This window comes from Elaeis guineensis, chromosome 9 (genome assembly GCF_000442705.2).
Source record: "Elaeis guineensis isolate ETL-2024a chromosome 9, EG11, whole genome shotgun sequence".
NCBI lineage: Eukaryota > Viridiplantae > Streptophyta > Magnoliopsida > Arecales > Arecaceae > Elaeis > Elaeis guineensis.
Window position 1 is genome coordinate 72,772,268 of NC_026001.2, and position 20,802 is coordinate 72,793,069.

Genomic DNA, 20,802 nt, shown 5'->3' on the forward strand with positions numbered 1-20,802 from the left:
ACCCTTGACTTTGTTTGCAGCGCAGCTCCGCCCGGACTCCTACGGGAGCCGGGCTCCACCGACGACATCAGCGCAGCTTCGCCCGGACTCCTACGGGAGCCGGGCTCTGCCGCCATCAGCGCAGCTCCGCCCGGACTCCTACGGGAGCCGGGCTCCGCCGACGACATCAGCGCAGCTCCACCCGGACTCCTACGGGAGCCAGGCTCCACCGACATCAGCAAGTGCAGCTCCGCCCAGACTCCTACGGGAGCCGGGCTCCGCCGCCAACATCAAAACAGCTCTGCCCGGACTCCTACGGGAGCCGGGCTCCGCTCCCAATATCAATTGCTGGTAAGCTCAATCCGAACTCCTATCAGAGCCGGACTTCACCCTTGACTTTGTTTGCAGCGCAGCTCCGCCCGGACTCCTACGGGAGCCGGGCTCCGCCGACGACATCAGCGCAGCTTCGCCCGGACTCCTACGGGAGCCGGGCTCTGCCGCCATCAGCGCAGCTCCGCCCGGACTCCTACGGGAGCCGGGCTCCGCCGATGACATCAGCGCAGCTCCACCCGGACTCCTACGGGAGCCAGGCTCCACCGACATCAGCAAGTGCAGCTCCGCCCGGACTCCTACGGGAGCCGGACTCCGCCGCCAACATCAAAACAGCTCTGCCCGGACTCCTACGGGAGCCGGGCTCCGCTCCCAATATCAATTGCTGGTAAGCTCAATCCGGACTCCTATCAGAGCCGGACTTCACCCTTGACTTTGTTTGCAGCGCAGCTCCGCCCGGACTCCTACGAGGAGCCGGGCTCCACCGACGACATCAGCGCAGCTCCGCCCAGACTCCTACGGGAGCCGAGCTCCTCCGTCAACAGCAGAACGGCTCCGCCCGGACTCCTACGGGAGCCGGGCTCCTCCTTCAACAGCGGAACGGCTCCACCCGGACTCCTACGAAAGTCGGGCTCTGCCATCGACAGCAGGGTGGCTCCGTCCGGATCCCTACTCCACCCGCGACCTCGTCCGAAAGGGGGACTCCTCCCGGACTCCTACAAAGGCCGAACTCTGACCACTGCCGAGCCTTGATCAACAGATCCGTGTCCCTTGGCAGATAACAATAACTGCCATGATCCTGTTCCACTTCCTGTAGCGGATTCCACGCGGTTCCACCCCCTCCTGCGACAGGTGCTGCACGATCCCACTACCCTCTGACAGGCTGTGTCAACAGCTATGATGTTGCCCCGCTCCCTGCGGCAGGTGCTGCACGATCCCACTACTCGCTGACAACTAGCAGCAACGGACGCCGCTCCACTACCTGCAGTAGGCCCTACGTGGCGGGCTGGGGCGATGGCCACGGGTCTACCCCACTATCTTCCGCAATCAATTTCCCTGACCACGAGCGGCCCACTACCAGGCGGTTACAAACGTCGCCATCAGTCCGTTGCCTCCCCCGCCTATAAAAGGGGGACTCAGATACGTTATTCTTTAAGCTCTTTTGCCTTATCTCAAAACTCTGCTAAATTCTCTGTTCGAGCACTCCATTCTTGTTGAGGCAGAGAACTGACTTGAGCGTCGGAGGGTCTTGCCGGAGCAACCCCACCTCCGGTTTAGACTTCCCTTGCAGGTCCTGGCGGCGACCGCGGCTTCCTCAACTCCAGCTTCTCCGGCGCAGGCAGATTTTTGCACCAACAGGATTGGCGCTAGAAGAAGGGCATGTCTTCGCAACACCCTTGTTCTTGAAGGAGCGCTCAACGGACCCGCTTCCGGCCATCTTTTCCGGCACCCAATCCTCTTTTTTCCATCCGATGCCCTCCCGCGAGGTTTCCGCACAACTACCTCCGGCTATGATTGATGATAAAGGGTGGCCGGATGACCAGCCTTCGCCGGATTCCGTCAACGTCATCTCGGGAGAATCCCGGTCGGAGGCAACCAGCACATCAGCTGCACCCCTCAAGCGGCAAAAAGTTGAAGAGCCCATAGCCTTCACTGAAGAAGATGCCCAGGGAGTCCAATTCCCTCATGACGACGCGGTCGTAGTTTCCTTGAATATAGCAGATTATGACGTCCGTCGCATTCTCGTCGACAACGGAAGTTCGGCCGACATCTTATTCTACAGTGCCTTTTCGAGAATGGCTGCTCTTGGCGGTCATCTAAGGCCGATGTGCTCCCCCTTGATAGGGTTTACTGGTGATGCCGTTCCAACGGAAGGAACGATAGCCCTAGCTGTGACCGCGGGTCAGCATCCAAAGCAGTCCAGAGCCCTGGTGAATTTCCTGGTGGTAAAGGCGCCTTCTGCCTACAATGCAATTCTTGGCCGACCCGGCCTCAATGCCCTCAGAGCCGTTGTTTCAACCTATCATTTAAAGTTGAAGTTCCCCACTGACAAAGGGATTGGAGAAGTTCGGGGAGACCAGGCGCTGGCCAGGCACTGCTACAATATTGCCCTGCAAAGAAGCGATCAAGCGGACCTTTGTCCAGTCGACGGGTTGGATGCGCGCGACGACCTCGCTGAAGAGAGGGGCAGCCCGATCGAGGACCTAATACCAATTCCTTTGAATGATGGGAATGCGGAGCATGTGGTGTTGATTGGCTCCAACCTGGAGGAGGAGATGCGGACGCATCTCGTGGACTTTCTCCGAAGGAATGCGGACGTTTTCGCATGGGTCTCGGCGGATATGCCGGAGATTGAGACAGAAGTCATGGAACATCATCTGGCGGTCGACCCTAAACATCGGCCAACAAAAGAAAAAATCCGGAGTCATGTCCCAGAGAGGCAGAAGGCGATAGCCGAGGAAGTGGATAAACTTCTCAAGGCCGGATTCATCAAGGAGGTCAATTATCCAGAGTGGATCTCCAATGTTGTCTTGGTCAAGAAAGCAAACGGCAAGTGGAGGATGTGTATCGACTTCAATAAGCTGAATAAAGCTTGCCAAAGGACAGCTACCCCCTGTCCAGGATCGACCAACTGGTGGACGCTACCTCGGGCCACGAGCTTCTCACTTTCATGGACGCATTCTCCGGCTATAACCAGATTAGGATGGCATCGGAAGATGAAGAAAAGACTGCTTTTATCACTAATCGCGGCCTTTACTGCTACAGGGTTATGCCATTCGGCCTCAAGAACGCGGGTGCAACCTATCAACGACTGGTGAACAAAATCTTCAAGGAGCAGATCGGCCAAAATATGGAAGTTTATGTGGACGATATGCTCGTGAAAAGCAGGTCTTCCGGGAATCATGTCACCGACCTCGAAGAAACCTTTGGCGCTCTTCGAAAGTATAGAATGAAGCTGAACCCAACCAAATGCGCCTTTGGGGTAACCTCGGGTAAATTCCTCGGCTTCATGGTGTCAGGGCACGGGATCGAGGCCAATCCAGAGAAAATCTGCGCCATCCAAGATATGATTGCCCCAAGGTCGATCAAAGAGGTTCAGTGCCTCACAGGAAGAATTGCGGCTCTCAATTGCTTTGTCGCAAGGTCGGCCGAGCGATGTCTGCCCTTCTTTCAAACTCTCAAGCAGCCGAAAAACTTCTGTTGGACCCCTGAATGCCAACAGGCGTTCGAAGAATTGAAAAGCTATCTTGGCTCACCCCCACTGCTGGCAAAGCCCGAGCCCAAAGAGGAATTATTTTTGTACCTGGCAGTCTCTCCCACAGCCCTTGCAGCCGTCCTTGTTAAGGAGGAAATGAAAGTCCAGCGACCGGTCTACTACATTAGTCGCGTGTTGAGGGACGCCGAGACCAGGTATACTAAATTAGAAAAACTGACCTACGCTTTGTTGATTGCAGCTCAGAGACTCCGACCTTACTTTCAAGGGCACACGGTGACGTTACTCACCGACCAACCGATCAAGGCGATTTTACACCGAGCCGATACCTCCGGAAGAATGGCGAAATGGGTCATTGAGCTTACAGAATTCGACATCAACTACAAGCCTAGACCGGCGATAAAAGCCCAAGTGTTGGCGGATTTCATAGTGGAATGCACCATCCCCGAGGAGGCTGAACCTGAGCAAAACAAAATTGATGACCTGAGTACTCAGCCGAACTCCCCCGACGAAGAAGCCAGTTCGTCCGATAACTGTTGGACCCTCCATGTGGACGGATCGTCCAACACGGCAGGCGCGGGTGCTGGCCTGATCTTGACCAGCCCGGAGGGAGTCGTTGCGGAGTACGCTCTGCGTTTCGAATTCCCCGCAACGAACAATGGAGCAGAGTATGAAGCTCTGATCGCGGGGTTGAGGATCGCTAAGGAGCTTGGAATAGGTCAACTCCGGGTACACAGCGACTCCCAGCTGGTGGTGGGGCAGGTCAGCGAGAGCTTTGAAGCACGGGAGGACAGTATGGCCAAATATCTCGAAAAGGTGAAGGAGTTCATCCCTGCCTTTAACAATTTCGACATCAGGCAAATTCCGAGGTCGGAGAACATTAGAGCCGATCTTCTCTCCAAACTGGCGACATCGGTTCCGGCCGAATTGCCAAAGGGCGTTCTCTTTGAAGTTTTAAAACAACCGAGTATGGAAGAACCGCGACTCGTAATGGAGATCGACCACGAGCCCAGCTGGGTCGACCCGCTAATAACCTATCTTAGAGATGGGATTCTCCCCCAGGATGCGAAAGAAGCCCGAAAACTCCGAAATCAAGCCTCCCGGTACATCCTCTACGAGGGCAAATTATACAAAAGATCGCACTCCCTGCCTCTCTTGAGATGCCTCCGATCCTCCGAAGCTGACTACGCTTTATGGGAAATGCACGAGGGAGCTTGCAGAAGCCATTTAGGCGCCAGGTCTCTATCCCACAAGCTACTCCGCCAAGGATATTACTGGCCAACCATGCACCAAGATTCAATTGAATATGTCAAAAAGTGTGATCGATGCCAGAGGTACGCCAACGTCCAGAGACAGCCTGCTACTGAGCTTACACCCTTGAGCGCCCCATGGCCTTTTGCGCAATGAGGAATGGATATTCTTGGCCCCTTTCCCATGGCGTCTGGTCAAAGAAAATTCCTCCTTGTAGCGATCGACTACTTCACCAAATGGGTCGAGGCTGAGCCACTAGCCAAAATCACAGAAGCGAAAGTGCAAGATTTCGTCTGGAAATCGATCGTGTGCAGGTTCGGTTTGCCTAGAACCCTCATCACTGATAATGGACGGCAATTCGCGGGAGCCAGATTTGCTGAATTCTGTGAAGACCTAAACATCTCCCACAAATTCACGTCAGTGGCCCATCCCCAGGCGAACGGCGAAGCCGAGGTAACAAACAGAACCCTTTTGCAGGGGATTAAGACCAGGCTCGAAAGAGCAAAAGGGACTTGGGCGGACGAACTTTATCATGTGCTATGGGCTTATCGGACCACCCAGAGGTTGCCTACAGGAGAGACTCCCTTTGCTCTAGCCTTTGGTACGGAAGCCGTCATCCCGATCGAGCTTAAACTCCCGTCGGCACGAGTCATGACATTCGACGAACCTCAAAACGCGCAAAGTCTCAGAGCCAACCTCGACCTACTGGAAGAAAGGCGGGAGATTGCTCAGGTTCGAATGGCAGCCTACAGACAGAAAGTTGCCCGATATTACAACGCCCGGGTGAAGAACAAAGCATTCAAAGCAGGGGATCTAGTGCTCCGACGAGCTGCTGTCTCACAACCTCAGGGCCAGGGGAAGCTCGCCCCAAACTGGGAAGGACCTTATGAGGTCAAGGAAGTAGTCCGACCTGGAACTTATTATCTCAGGGAACTCGGGGGAGCTGACCTCCCGCGACCGTGGAGCTCAGAAAACTTACGGATGTACTACCAGTGATTTCGTCCTGACAAAAAAAAAAAAAAAAAAAATGCATGCCCATTTGTCTTAGGATAACTCAAGCAGACAGTATCAAAAACGAGAGGGCAACCTTATAAAAGTCGAAGGCCCGGTTCTTTTAGACCGGATGGGGGGAGAGGCCTTGCAACGCCCATATGTGCCCCCACAGCCCTGTTAGGGACAGGAGGAGAACCTCGCCCTAACTTGAGCAAAGTCGAAGGCCCGATTCTTTTAGACCGGATGGGGGGAGAGGCCTTGCAACGCCCATATGTGCCCCCACAGCCCTGTTAGGGACAGGAGGAGAACCTCGCCCTAACTTGAGCAAAGTCGAAGGCCCGGTTCTTTTAGACCGGATGGGGGGAGAGGCCTTGCAACGCCCATATGTGCCCCCACAGCCCTGTTAGGGACAGGAGGAGAACCTCGCCCTAACTTAAGCAAAGTCGAAGGCCTGGTTCTTTTAGACTGGATGGGGGGAGAGGCCTTGCAACGCCCATATGTGCCCTCGCAGCCCTGTCAGGAACAGGAGGAGAACCTCGTCCTGACATGAGCAAAGTGAAAGACCCGGACTCCTACGGGAGCCGGGTCCCTACGCCAAGAAGACTTCACCCGGACTCCTACGGGAGCCGGGTTCCGCCGCAAAAAAAAAAAAAAAAAAAAAAAAAAAAAAAGACTTCACCTGGACTCCTACGGGAGCCGGGTCCCTATGCAAAGAAGACTTCACCCGGACTCCTACGGGAGCCTGGTTCAGCCGCCAAGAAACCTTCACCCGGACTCCTACGGGAGCCGGGTTCCGCCGCTAAGACGGCTTCGCCCGGACTCCTACGGGAGCCGGGCTCCACCGCCAACGACAGCTACAGGACAACTCCGCCCGGACTTCTACGGAAGCCGGACATTACTTATAACTTTGATTGCAGAAAAACTTTGCCCTGGCTCTTACGAGAATCGAGTTACTCCAACTCCCGGAGGGCTTCTCCGTTCGGACTATCAAGGGAGCCGAACTTAGCCCCGACTTCAGCGGAGAAGAATCCAGGCGAACCCGACAAGTGGGTATCCCCGAACGGCCCAAAAGCCGAAAAGAAGTTCGGCAAATGACGACCCCACGTGAACTGAAAAAGTCGCCGACGACCTTGGAACAACGTAACACAGACAAAGAGAACGAAAGAAAAACGAAGAAGTCCGGCAGACAACTATTTAACACAAGATGCAAACAAGGTACTGAAATTACTTTTTCGTTTAACAAAAATACACATTACAGGACCCGGTGGGTTAGGAAAAAAGAAGATACACGTCATCGCACATATCGCGGGCACGGTTCGGGCAGGACGAACCGGAGACTGCTCCGAGCTGCGAACTCCGTCTCTATCCTTCTCAATCACATTCTCCAGTGCGTGTAACAGCTCTCGCCCATCTCGCCTCATTCTGTTCCCGAGGTCCCAACCTTGGCAGAAGAGGGGTGGGGTAAATCCCCAGAGGCGGAGGGGGCAACGACGGCCGCCACCCGAGACACTCCGACAAGGTCAGCATGCGTTACTTCCACCGCCCCCGCAACAAGTTCTACTGCCCCACCGTCAACGTCGACCGCCTCTGGTCTCTCGGCCCCGACGGCGTCAAGGATCCCGTCATGGCTTGTGACGTCTATTCTGCCCTCTTGACCGGTATCACCCCGCCTTGCTGCCCTAAGACTCGCGGGCAGAATAGCTTCCCCGACAGGCCCCGTTATTAAACCCCTGTTGTTGAAGGAATTCTTCCTTGGGCTCCCTTTAGAGCGACGGAGATTCTCACCGGCCGCCATTCTCCTTCTCTCTTTCCTCCAAACCCTAAGAATTCCCTCGAGGACAGCCTCCCAAGTAGATAACATGGTTTAAGGGAAGGAGACAGGGACTGGGGCGAGGGAGGCAGGGTTCTCAGATGAAAGAACAACGCCAGAATGAAGCTACGAAGGGGCCGAGGGGTTTAAATAGCCGATGGATCCTGGCGCAGTTATGGCGGCGGGTACTCTTGGGCCAACTAAGGTGTGCCGCGTGGCGCGCTTATCCCCTTCACCGCCATCGAGGGTTGACCGCTCACGAATTCCCGCAAAGCGACGCTTAGGATCGCGTTTCAGCGGGGTTCCGAAAAGACTCTTCAAGTCACCTTCACCGAAAAGTGGACTCTGACATGCGTGCATTTAATAGGGACGGCAGTGCGCAGGATTCGAAGGGACGGTTCCGACTGTACTTTTGTGTACTTCCTTCGTTTGAAATTCAAAACTCGGATGTAGGGGGACTGGTGTTGGGTATAAAATACCCACAGCCGGAACCCACGGCGGAACCGCCATCAGCAAGTGCAGCACCGCCCGGACTCCTACGGGAGCCAGGCTCCGCCGACGACATCAGCGCAGCTCCACCCGGACTCCTACGGGAGCCAGGCTCCACCGCCATCAGCAAGTGCAGCACCGCCCGGACTCCTACGGGAGCCGGGCTCCGCCGACGACATCAGCACAGCTTCGCCCGGACTCCAACGGGAGCCGGGCTCTGCCGCCATCAGCGCAGCTCCACCCGGACTCCTACGGGAGCCGGGCTCCGCCGACGACATCAGCGCAGCTCCGCCCGGACTCCTACGGGAGCCAGGCTCCACCGACATCAGCAAGTGCAGCTCCGCCCGGACTCCTACGAGAGCCGGGCTCCGCCGCCAACATCAAAACAGCTCTGCCCGGACTCCTACGGGAGCTGGGCTCCGCTCCCAATATCAATTGCTGGTAAGCTCAATCCGGACTCCTATCAGAGCCGGACTTCACCCTTGACTTTGTTTGCAGCGCAGCTCCGCCCGGACTCCTACGGGAGTCGGGCTCCACCGACGACATCAGCGCAGCTCCGCCCGGACTCCTACGGGAGCCGGGCTCTGCCGCCATCAGCGCAGCTCCGCCCGGACTCCTACGGGAGCCGGACTCCGCCGACGACATCAGCGCAGCTCCGCCCGGACTCCTACGGGAGCCAGGCTCCACCGACATCAGCAAGTGCAGCTCCGCCAGGACTCCTACGGGAGCCGGGCTCCACCGCCAACATCAAAACAGCTCTGCCCAGACTCCTACGGGAGCCGGGCTTCGCTCCCAATATCAATTGCTGGTAAGCTCAATCCGGACTCCTATCAGAGCCGGACTTCACCCTTGACTTTGTTTGCAGCGCAGCTCCGCCCGGACTCCTACGGGAGCCGGGCTCCGCCGACGACATCAGCGCAGCTTCGCCCGGACTCCTACGGGAGCCGGGCTCTGTCGCCATCAGCGCAGCTCCGCCCGGACTCCTACGGGAGCCGGGCTCCACCGACGACATCAGCGCAGCTCCGCCCGGACTCCTACGGGAGCCAGGCTCCACCGACATCAGCAAGTGCAGCTCCGCCCGGACTCCTACGGGAGCCGGGCTCCGCCGCCAACATCAAAACAGCTCTGCCCGGACTCCTACGGGAGCCGGGCTCCGCTCCCAATATCAATTGCTGGTAAGCTCAATCCGGACTCCTATCAGAGCCGGACTTCACCCTTGACTTTGTTTGCAGCGCAGCTCCACCCGGACTCCTACGAGGAGTCGGGCTCCGCCGATGACATCAGCGCAGCTCCGCCCAGACTCCTACGGGAGCCGGGCTCCTCCGTCAACAGCAGAACGGCTCCGCCCGGACTCCTACGGGAGCCGGGCTCCTCCTTCAACAGCGGAACGGCTCCGCCTGGACTCCTACGGAAGTAGGGCTCTGCCATCGACAGCAGGGTGGCTCCGTCCGGATCCCTACTCCACCCGCGACCTCGTCCGAAAGGGGGACTCCTCCCGGACTCCTACAAAGGCCGAACTCCGACACTGCCGAGCCTTGATCAACAGATCCGTGTCCCTTGGCAGATAACAATAACTGCCATGATCCTGTTCCACTTTTTGTAGCGGATTCCACGTGGTTCCACCCCCTCCTGCGACAGGTGCTGCACGATCCCACTACCCTCTGACAGGCTGTGTCAACAGCTATGATGTTGCCCCGCTCCCTGCGGCAGGTGCTGCACGATCCCACTACTCGCTGACAACTAGCAGCAACGGACGCCGCTCCACTACCTGCAGTAGGCCCTACGTGGCGGGCTGGGGCGATGGCCACGGGTCTACCCCACTATCTTCCGCAATCAATTTCTCTGACCACAAGCGGCCCACTACCAGGCGGTTACAAACGTCGCCATCAGTCCGTTGCCTCCCCCGCCTATAAAAGGGGGACTCAGATACGTTATTCTTTAAGCTCTTTTGCCTTATCTCAAAACTCTGCTAAATTCTCCGTTCGAGCACTCCATTCTTGTTGAGGCAGAGAACTGACTTGAGCGTCGGAGGGTCTTGCCGGAGCAACCCCACCTCCGGTTTAGACTTCCCTTGCAGGTCCCGGCGGCGACCGCGGCTTCCTCAACTCCAGCTTCTCCGGCGCAGGCGGATTTTTGCACCAACATGAACTATTCAAATTTAAATCTATTCTAGAAAAATTACTAGAATAGTTTTACAACTAGTCTAGGCATGCAACAGATCAACAGTTCTATAACAGTCCTAGTGAGGAGTCATAGGACTGTTTGAATTGAACACGATTCGGATGATCAAATCAGGGTTGACAGTTTATCCCTGAGTCGTCCTAAACATAGGGGTCAAAAGGATGAATTATACAGTAACCATATTCATGTAGGTTCTGAGTGTTGCGATTGTGACTATTCGACCTATCTGGATGTCGAGTACCATTTTCAGATGGTCACTTCGATTAGTAAAGGAATTGATTCCTATGCTACCGGCTTAGGTTCGAACCTGCGGGGTCACACACATTAGAGGTTCCTATCTGATCTGATGGCTGGTGTAGAATCCTACATATTTGAGACTCAATGATCGAGAATCAGGATTCTCTGATCATGAGTTCCACACAATATGGGTACCGGGGTCAAGAGTCCCACTGGTTGGGACTTTTCGATCAGGGTTACATATCGATGAATTCTGATGTCCGATTGCCCATCGATTTGGACTCAGTATTTATGAGAGATTTAATTAGTAATTTGATCACTAATTAACTTAATTTGATCGAGTAATTATTTTTGGATCAAGTCCAATTGAATTGGATTTAGTTAGGTTAGAGCCGATTAGGTTAAGAGTTGACCTAATCGTCGAGATGGTTTGGTCCCTGATTTGATCAGAGGTTGGGCTTAGTCAATTCCTAATTTGATTAGAATTTTATTGAGCCTAATTAAGCCTAATTAGTTGGGTTTAAATTAGTCTAATTGGACCTAACTTATTTGGTTCAATTAGGTTGGTTTAAATAATTAAACCACCTTGACCCAATCTCCATGCGCCACCTCACTTCCATTGCACCCATTTGAATTCATGAGAAGGAACTTCTCATGAATTTTTTTCTCATGCCAAGCCCTCTCCATGCCCCACTTTAATGTGCCAAATGAATGGATAAAGATGATTGGTTGGCTATTCAAATTCAAAATAAAGTTTGAATTTGAATGGGCAATCAATCTTTGCACCTTATCCCTTTTTTTACGCCCCATTTATTACATGAGAAAAGGTTTCTTATGAAATTACTCCATGCACAATTTAAGCCACACCTCACATCTTTAGTGGATAAGGGATGAGTTGGTGTCCATTTGAATTCAAAATTTGATTTGAATTCAAATGTGCAATTACTCATCTTTATCCTTTCTTTTGGATAAGACGTTTGACGTTGTTATAAAAGGAGGAGAAGAGTGGGGCGTGCAAGAAGAAGATTTTTGGAGAAAAATTTTAGGGTGTGAGGGAGTCTTATGTATGAGAAAGAAGTCCATATCCTTCCAAGAGAAAAAGAAAGAAAAGAAAGAAAAGTGGGAGCAAGGTTTTCGGTGAGTTCCCTAGAGTTTTAGCGTGGGATTCGGGAAGTAAGAAAGTGAGCTACGAGTGTCGTGAGCCCACAAAATCTCAAGAAGATCTTCAACATCCTCTCAAGCATATCTATTGATGATATAGAGTATCTAAAAAATCGACAGACATCGATCGAAAGAGTTCGATCAGCATCGACCGTCAAAAGGGCTCCACAATGAGCTAGCACTCGTGAGGAGTCGGTCAGACCGGGAGCTTCGTGTGGATGATCCACAGAGGTCGAACATACTGTGTGACTATATCGTGATGATCAGACTCTTCCGACAGTGATCAGATTGCGGTGATCTACTATCCACACAAAGGTATTGTGTTCTAAACACATTACAATAAAGTGTTTACTGTTCGAATTTGAATTTTAAATTTAAATGCATGCATGCTATATATCATATTTAGATCCTAGTGTAGGATAAATTTTTATTAATTAATTAGATTAATTAATATTTTTTCACTGTAAAATCATAATTTTGAAAAAGTTTTAAAATTACCATTTTACCCCTGCACTGAATTTTGCCACAAATGGTATCAGAGCGGGTTCTTAGATATGATATATATATTTGCATGCGTAGATTAAGTTATAATCTAAAAGTTTAAATTTAAAATTTAAAATTTAAAATTTAAAATTTGAATTTTGAAAGTTGTTCGAGATTTAAAATTCAAAAATTTGAAATTCAAAATTTAAAATTTGAATTTTGAAATTTAAAATTTGAAATTTAAAATTAAAAATTTGAAATTTGAAATTTGAAATTTGGTTGAAATTTCAAATTTGAAATTCAAAATTTGAAATTTGAAATTCAAAATTTAAAATTCAAAATTTTGAAATTTGAAATTTGAAATTTGTTTGAAATTTGAAATTCAAAATTTAAAATTTAAAATTTGAAATTTAAAATTTAAATTTTGAAATTGGTATATTTAGATATACTTGATCCAAGTAGCAAGTAATCGAATTGGGTTGGTTGCCATGGTCGTCCGGTCATAGGAGAAAAGCAGGGTTTAAAGGCCCTCTCCTCCTATTCAATGGGGTCTCCTATGGCGGTAGGGGTGCCGCTGTAATTATATCCCATGCAGATGAAGTAGTGAAAGAAATTAATTGTAAAGGTTCAATTATGAAATTTATCATGAATGTGTTAGATTAGATCTAAAAGAATATTCATGATTTATTTTGATTGAGTTATTTTCTGTTATGTAATTAGCAATAGGATTGCTATTTATGAAATGTACTAATCTATTTGTGAAATGAGTCAACATATTTGGTGAACAAAAAATAAAACTTTTCAAATTTAAAAATTATTTTCAAAATATCAAACCCTGACCCATCAGCCCAAATACTTAATTAAAAGAATTAAGTATTGTCTAGTAGTTCTAGAATTGTGAATTAAGACCTAAGACAATTGCATAAACTTGTGGGTTAATGGGTTAGATGGATTAGGTCCATAATTGGGTTAGACCTAAGGTTAACTTAAAAAAATAGACTAAATTAGAGTAATTGGTCAAATCTAATCAAAAGTTGAATTAGATTAGGTCAAGGATACTCTAGACTCAACTTTAATAGTTGTAGTTGAATAGGTCCATGTCTTTAACTAGACCAAGATGGACTTAATTCATGGCTACGCGGTGGAACCCTATTTACTAAGTTGATCAAATTAAAACTAATGAACCGATTGGTGTCTAAGGTAAGTTTGGCAGTTTGACCAGTGGTTTTTAAGCAGGAGCTACTCGCAATGATTCGATCTCTGATGAGTTAATGGCTTATCCCCACCACTGATCTCATTTACCTGGCCAACCTGATGAATTAGATTTTGATTAGATCACTTGGTGATTAGGGCTCACCCATGTCATTAGGTAAATCAGTTTGACTGATTTAGGTGCTCCTAATGCCAGTTTTAATTAAATCTTTTTTAATCTGACTTGGTGAAGTCAGTGGGAGGATTGAAATTGGCTGGATATTTTCTTCTCATCTATCCTTTACTAAAATCCTCAAAAATTATTAGGTCTCTAAAAATGATTAAGTTATATTGATAACTAAGTCATAGCCTTCCATTAAGTGAGTGATAATGAGTCCATTAGTTTAATAATCATTGGAGGTCCAAAGGCTTGGTGCTTATTGACTAATGGAATTATCATTCATAGTATGATAATTTGGTTTGAGTCTTTCCGATGGTGGTCAGGGTGGCCAGCCAAAGTCGGGCCTGATCATTTATTGGTCCGATTCACCAAATCAAGTCATATTAATGGTTGGACCTAACCAGATCTTTTCAATGGAGGCCAAAGCCTATTGATTAGATTCTGGGACAAAATCTATTACTAGAAGTTGTTTAGAGAAACAACTTGTTATGAACCTACCCATAGATGCACATGGGTTGACCAACCAAAGTTGAGCTCGTGTGTAGTCTGTGTGGATTCTAGTACCCACTAAGGAATTAAAGTAATTTTTGAATTGGAGGTTGAGGCTACCAGTTGTAAAAATACTGGGAGAAACTTTAGACTAAAGTCCAAGTCTTTAGTATTTATAATTTATGTACTAATAGAGGTCTGATTTCCCTTTATGTAGCTATGGCCACTACCCTATCGCTCCGGTCATTATTAGATAATGACAAGCTCATGGGATCTAATTTCGATAGCTGGTATCAAAAATTAAAAATCATCCTTGAGCATGAGTGGATCCTTTATGTAATAATGGATCCGACACCAGAGGAGCAAGCTCCGAACGTTAGAGGGACGGTCTGAGATACTTATCAAAAGTGGCTCAACGATCGCACCACCGTTCGGTGCATTATGCTGGCGGAAATGAATGATGAGTTCAGTCGCAGGTTCGAGAATGCCCAGCCCCAGAAGATGCTTCAAATGTTGAACGACTCCTTTGGCACACCTGACGATGTTGAAAGGCATAAAACTAGTTGTGCCATTTTCAATGCTCGGATGAGGGATGGAGCCTCAGTCACTGATCATGTACTGTACATGATCGAAATGATTGAGTGCCTAAGTAAACTGGGCTTTCTCCTGCACAAGCAGCTCGGTAAGGATGCGATCCTTAATTCATTGCCCAAATCCTTCCTCCCCTTCCTTACTCACTTTCGGATGACAAAACCTGCAGTGAACTACCACTGCTTGTTGGGGTTGCTGCAGAACTTTGAGAAGGATCACCAACTCCATAAGGAGTCGGTAAATATTATGGGAGGGTCTTCTTCTGGTCGTCGACCCTTTAAGAAAGGGAAGAAGAAGAACAACAAGAAGAAGAAGAATAAGAGGGTGCAGCTGCATGCTAGGACATCTGCACAGGGTCAGACCAAGAAGTGCAAGCCCGACCAGAGCCAAACGGAGTGCTTCTTTTGCAAGAAGTAGGGGCACTGGAAGAGGAACTGTCCTCTATACATTGCCTCCCTAGACCCGAACAGGCCGAAGAAGAAGCAAGGTACTTATATGATAACACCTTGCAACTTTTTTATTTGTGATACTACTGCCTGGGTATTGGATATCGAAAGCCCTTATCATATTTGCAATTCGATGTAAGGTCTGCAGGTCAGTAGGAGATTTGATGAAGGCGAGAGGTTCTTAAACGTTGGAGATGGAAGCAAAGTTTCAGTTCTAGCATTAAGAATCATGAACCTTGTAATCAATTCTCAAAACATAATTCTGAGTGAATGTCACTATTGTCCAAGCTTTTTATTAAATATTATTTCTGTAGGCCTTTTGGCCATGAACGGTTATCAATTTTTAATAAAAAAAAATATTTGCAATATCATTTTGAATGGTATTACAATGTTTGTTGGACAACTTAATAATAGAATTTACTTTCTATCACAATCTGTTAATGTGGTTCAAACCTTCGGTAAATGCCCTAGAATAGATAATGTGTCAGAAGTCTACCTTTGGCACTGTAGGCTAGGTCATATCAATAAAAATATGATAAACAAGTTGGCTCAAGAAAGAATTCTTGAAGTAGGTGATTGTGAATCACTTCCAACCTGTGAGTCTTGTCTTCTTGGTAAAGTGATCAAATCACCTTTTAGTAGAAAAGGTGAGTGAGCCAGCAAACTCTTGGGTCTGATACATTCTGATGTATGTGGACCCATGAGCTCAAATGCAAGAGGTGGATATTTTTACTTCATAACCTTCACAGACGACCTATCGAGGTATGGGTATGTCTATTTAATGAAGCATAAGTCGGAGTTGTTTGAAATCTTTAAACTATTTCTAAATGAGGTAGAAAAATAAACTGGGAAGTGTATTAAAACTCTTCGATCTAATTGAGGAGGTGAATACCTTTCCAATGAGTTTCTAACATATCTTGGAGAGAATGGGATTCTCTCTCAATGGACTCCTCCTAGAACACCACAGCATAATGGTGTATCTGAAAGGAGAAATCGAACCTTGTTGGACATGGTTCGATCCATGATGGGGTTTGCTGGTCTACCGATCTTCCTCTGAGGATATGCGCTCGAATCGGCTTGTTACCTTCTAAATAGAGTTTCGAGTAAGTCTGTAACCAAAACACCATATGAGATATGGATAGGACGTAAGCCAGTACTCTCGCACCTTAGGGTTTGGGGGTGTCCAGCTTATGTTAAACATTTAATTACGGACAAGCTAGGACCTAGGTCTGACAAGTATAATTTTATAGGATACCTAAAAGAGACCAAAGGGTATTATTTCTACCTGACTGATGAGCAAAAGGTGTTTGTCAGACTTAAGGCAATTTTTTTTGGAAAAAGAGTTCCTTGATGAAGAGACTGTTGCCTCTAAGGTCGAACTTGACGAAGTTCGACAGGTGAAAAAACCAACACAAGTTGCTGAACTTGAACCGGATTTGATTAGATCAGATCCGGAGCCCATTGTTCAAGCACCCTTAAGGCGATCTGGTAGAGTACCACGTCAACCGGACAGATACTATAGTTTCTTGATCCGGGATGATGATCCTATCGAACTTGATGAAAATGATGAGGATCCGATCACCTACATGGATGCAATGCAGAGACCCGACACTGAGAAATGGCTAGAGGTCATGAAATCCAAAATGGAGTCCATGAAGGTCAATGATGTGTGGACATTGGTTGATCCACCCGAAGGAGTAAAACCCATAGGGTGTAAGTGGATCTTCAAGAGGAAGAGGGGCACAGACGGAAAGGTGAAAATCTATAAAGTCCGTCTGGTTGCCAAGGGATATCATCAACATTATGGTATAGACTATGACGAGATGTTTTCTCCTGTGGCAATGCTCAAATCCATTCGGATTATGCTTGCGATAGCTGCCCATCTGGACTATGAAATCTGGCAGATGGATGTGAAGACAGCTTTCCTAAATGGAGAGTTGGACGAATAGGTGTATATGATACAACCTGAAAGATTCACATCCATAGATGAGTCTAAGGTGTGCAGGCTACAGAGGTCCATTTATGGACTTAAGCAGGCATCTCGGAGTTGGAACATATGTTTTGATAAGACGATCAAGACGTATGGCTTCGTTAAGAATGGAGAAGAGTCCTAGATTTATAAGTGGGCTAATGGTCCAGTAGTAGTATTTCTTTGTATTGTATGTGGATGACATTCTCTTAATCGAGAATGATGTCCCTGCATTACAGAGAATAAAGATTTGGTTGTCGTCAACCTTCAGAAGATCGACGGAAAGGAGAACCTAGCTGACCCATTCACTAAAGCCATTGTGGTGAAGGAGTTCTACAACTACAAGTCGAAGATGGGTATTAGATACTGCACCGATTGGCTTTAGACCAAGTGGGAGATTATTGGAAATAGTGTCCCAAAGCCAATCGTCAGCCTGTTGATGGTTGTGCTCTTTATTGTAATAGTACATAAATTATAAATAAATAAAAATTATTTTGGTATTTTTTCATCACAAAATATTTCATCTTCTAATGAACTCCTATGTTGTGGTGAAGTCCTTAAGATTATTTAGACTCGACAAAGAAGGATTTGTCGTTTAGTCCTTAAACTTGTTTGTGATCAAATGATACGTTGTTACCAAGGACAACAACGTTTATCGAGCATAGGTCGTTGTGTGCCATATAAGTTGGTTGTCCTCTTAACCAATGAGTGTGGAGACACTGGTATGGCATACAGGTGAGATGTAAGGGTACATCTGCACTGAACGTGACCGACTCCGAAGCTATTTCTGCTGTCAAGATTTTCTCCGATGGGATATGGGTATAACTATCCCTCCGATCTGAGAGCGCCACAGTGACTTACAAGCAACTCACTGCACTTAGGCACTGGACTACCTGAATTTCTAATTCAGTGACGGAAGGCTGCTGGGTGTAGTCAAGTATTTGACTTATCGGTGCGTGTCTCAAGATGGGATTGACCACTCTAGTTTAAGAGCTGTGTACAATTATATTTCAATTTAGCGAAACCTTGACCAAGGTAGTCCTAGTGAGGAGTCACAGGACTGTTTGAATTGAACACGATTCAGATGATCTAATCAGGGTTGACAGTTTAACCCTGAGTCATCCTAAACACAGGGGTCAAAAGGATGAATTATACAGTAACCATATTCATGTAGGTTCTGAGTGTTGCGATTGTGACTATTCGATCTATCCGAATGTCGGGTACCATTGCTAGATATTCACTTCGATTAGTACAGAAATTGGTTCCTATGCTACCGACTTAGGTTCGAACCTGCGGGGTCACACACATTAGAGGTTCCTATCTGATCTGATGGCTGATGTAGAATCCTATATGTTTGGGACTCAGTGATCGAGAATCAGGATTCTCTGATCACGAGTTCCACACATTATGGGTACCAGGGTCAAGAGTCCCACTGGTTGGGACTTTTCGATCAGGGTTACATATCGATGAATTCTGATCCCCGATTGCCCATCGAATTTGGACTCAATATTTATGAGAGGTTTAATTAGTGATTTGATCACTAATTAACTCAATTTGATTGAGTAATTATTTTTGGATCAAGTCTAATTGAATTGGATTCAGTTGGGTTTGACCCGATTAGGTTAAGAGTTGACCTAATCGTCGAGATGGTTTGGTCCCTGATTTGATCAGGGGTTGGGCTTAGTCAATTTCTGATTTGATTAGGATTTTATTGAGCCTAATTAAGCCTAATTAGTTGGGTTTAAATTAGTCTAATTGGACCTAACTTATTTGGTTCAATTAGGTTGGTTTAAATAATTAAACCACCTTGACCCAATCTCCATGCGCCACCTCACTTCCATTGCACCCATTTAAATTCATGAGAAGGAACTTCTCATGAATTTTTTTCTCATGCCAAGCCCTCTTTATGCTCCACTTTAATGTGCCAAATGAATGGATAAGGATGATTGGTTGGCTATTCAAATTCAAAATAAAGTTTGAATTTGAATAGGCAATCAATCTTTGCACCTTATCCCTTTTTTTACGCCCCATTTATTACATGAAAAAAAGTTTCTCATGAAATCACTCCATGCACAATTTAAGCTATGCCTCACACCTTTAGTGGATAAGGGATGAGTTGGTGTCCATTTGAATTTAAAATTTGATTTGAATTCAAATGTGCAATTACTCATCTTTATCCTTTCTTTTGGATAAGACGTTTGACATTGTTATAAAAGGAGGAGAAGAGTGGGGCGTGCAAGAAGAAGATTTTTGGAGAAAAATTTTAGGGTGTGAGGAAATCTTGTGCATAAGAAAAAAGTCCATATCCTTCCAAGAGAAAAAGAAAGAAAAGAAAGAAAAGTGAGTGCAAAGTTTCTGGTGAGTTTCCTAGAGTTTTAGCCTGGGGTTCAGGAAGTGAGAAAGTGAGCTACGAGTATCGTGAGCCCACAAAATCTCAAAAAGATCTTCAACATCCTCTCAAGCATGTCTGTTGATGATCTGGAGCATCCAAAGAATCAACAGACATCGATCGAAGGAGTTTGATCAGTATCGACCGTCAAAAGGGCTTCACAACGAGCTAGCACTTGTGAGGAGTCGGTCAGATCGGGAGCTTCGTGTGGATGATCCGCAGAGGTCAGACACACTGTGTGGCTGTATCGTAATGATCAAACTCTATCGATGGTGATCAGATTGCGATGATCTACTACCCGCACAAAGGTATTATGTTCTGAACACATTACAGTAAAGTATTTACTGTTCGAATTTGAATTTCAAATTTAAATGCATGTATGCTATATATCATATTTAGATCCTAGTGTAGGGTAAATTTGTTGGAGCATGATTCCAGCTCTTCCCATGGACTTTGGGTGCAGCAAAACCAGCAACAAACAGATCTGAAGACTTTTGGACTTGATTGAAGGCCCTTGACGAAGACAGCCTGGTTGTTGTCTTCTTCATCAGCCTTTCGTTCCAGATGAAGAACGCCTCTGAAAACATCTCTAAAAAATCCAAGATCTGGTACCCAATCAGATCAAGCCTGGACCGAGGTCTTTCAATTTGTAGATCTCAAATCGGGGTATTTTAGATAGGGAAGAAGATAGATGGAGACAGACCTTGCAGATCTGTCCTGCTGTTGCCCTTCCTGTAGATCTGTTGATGAAGATCTCACCCGCACCTCAAACGACCTCAGATCAACTCCAGATCTGAGAGGGACTTGTATCAATCTCTTTGCAAGAGATTCAGATCTTGGACCTGGTGCTTGGGTGGCTGCAAGAGAGGGAGAGAAGGATCTGGTTGGCGGCACAAATGGGGAGGGGGCTAGCGCCTCCCCTTCTTTTCTTTCCTTTTATGGATTGGCGGCAAGAAACCCTAGGGTTTCTTGCTTTTGGGGCATGGAGAATGGCTGGAGAGAGAGGGAGAAGAGAGAGAGAGACTTGGGAGAAAGAGTATTGTATTCTCTTGGCTTCATCAAATCTATACAAGTACATATATATATAAACACAGGGTCAAGTGACCCAAACCCAAAACTCCCTTGACCAACTCTATGGGAGATTAGGTTAACCCAAACCCATGTACACCCATGACTCGACCTAATCTCTTCTATTCTGGGCCTAGACCTGGCCCATAAAGAGTTGGTCCCTTGAGGCCCATATAACCTAGACCTTAAGAACCCGAAAGGCCCACAGCCTTTCAACCTAGGGCCCAACTAGCCTAGAGCCTCCATGAAGCCCTCATGAATAATGGACCTTGGCCTAAGCATTGGTCCCTTGGGCCTTGGGCACACCACCTAGATCACAACAATCTCCACCTTGGTATCCCAAGGCCTCA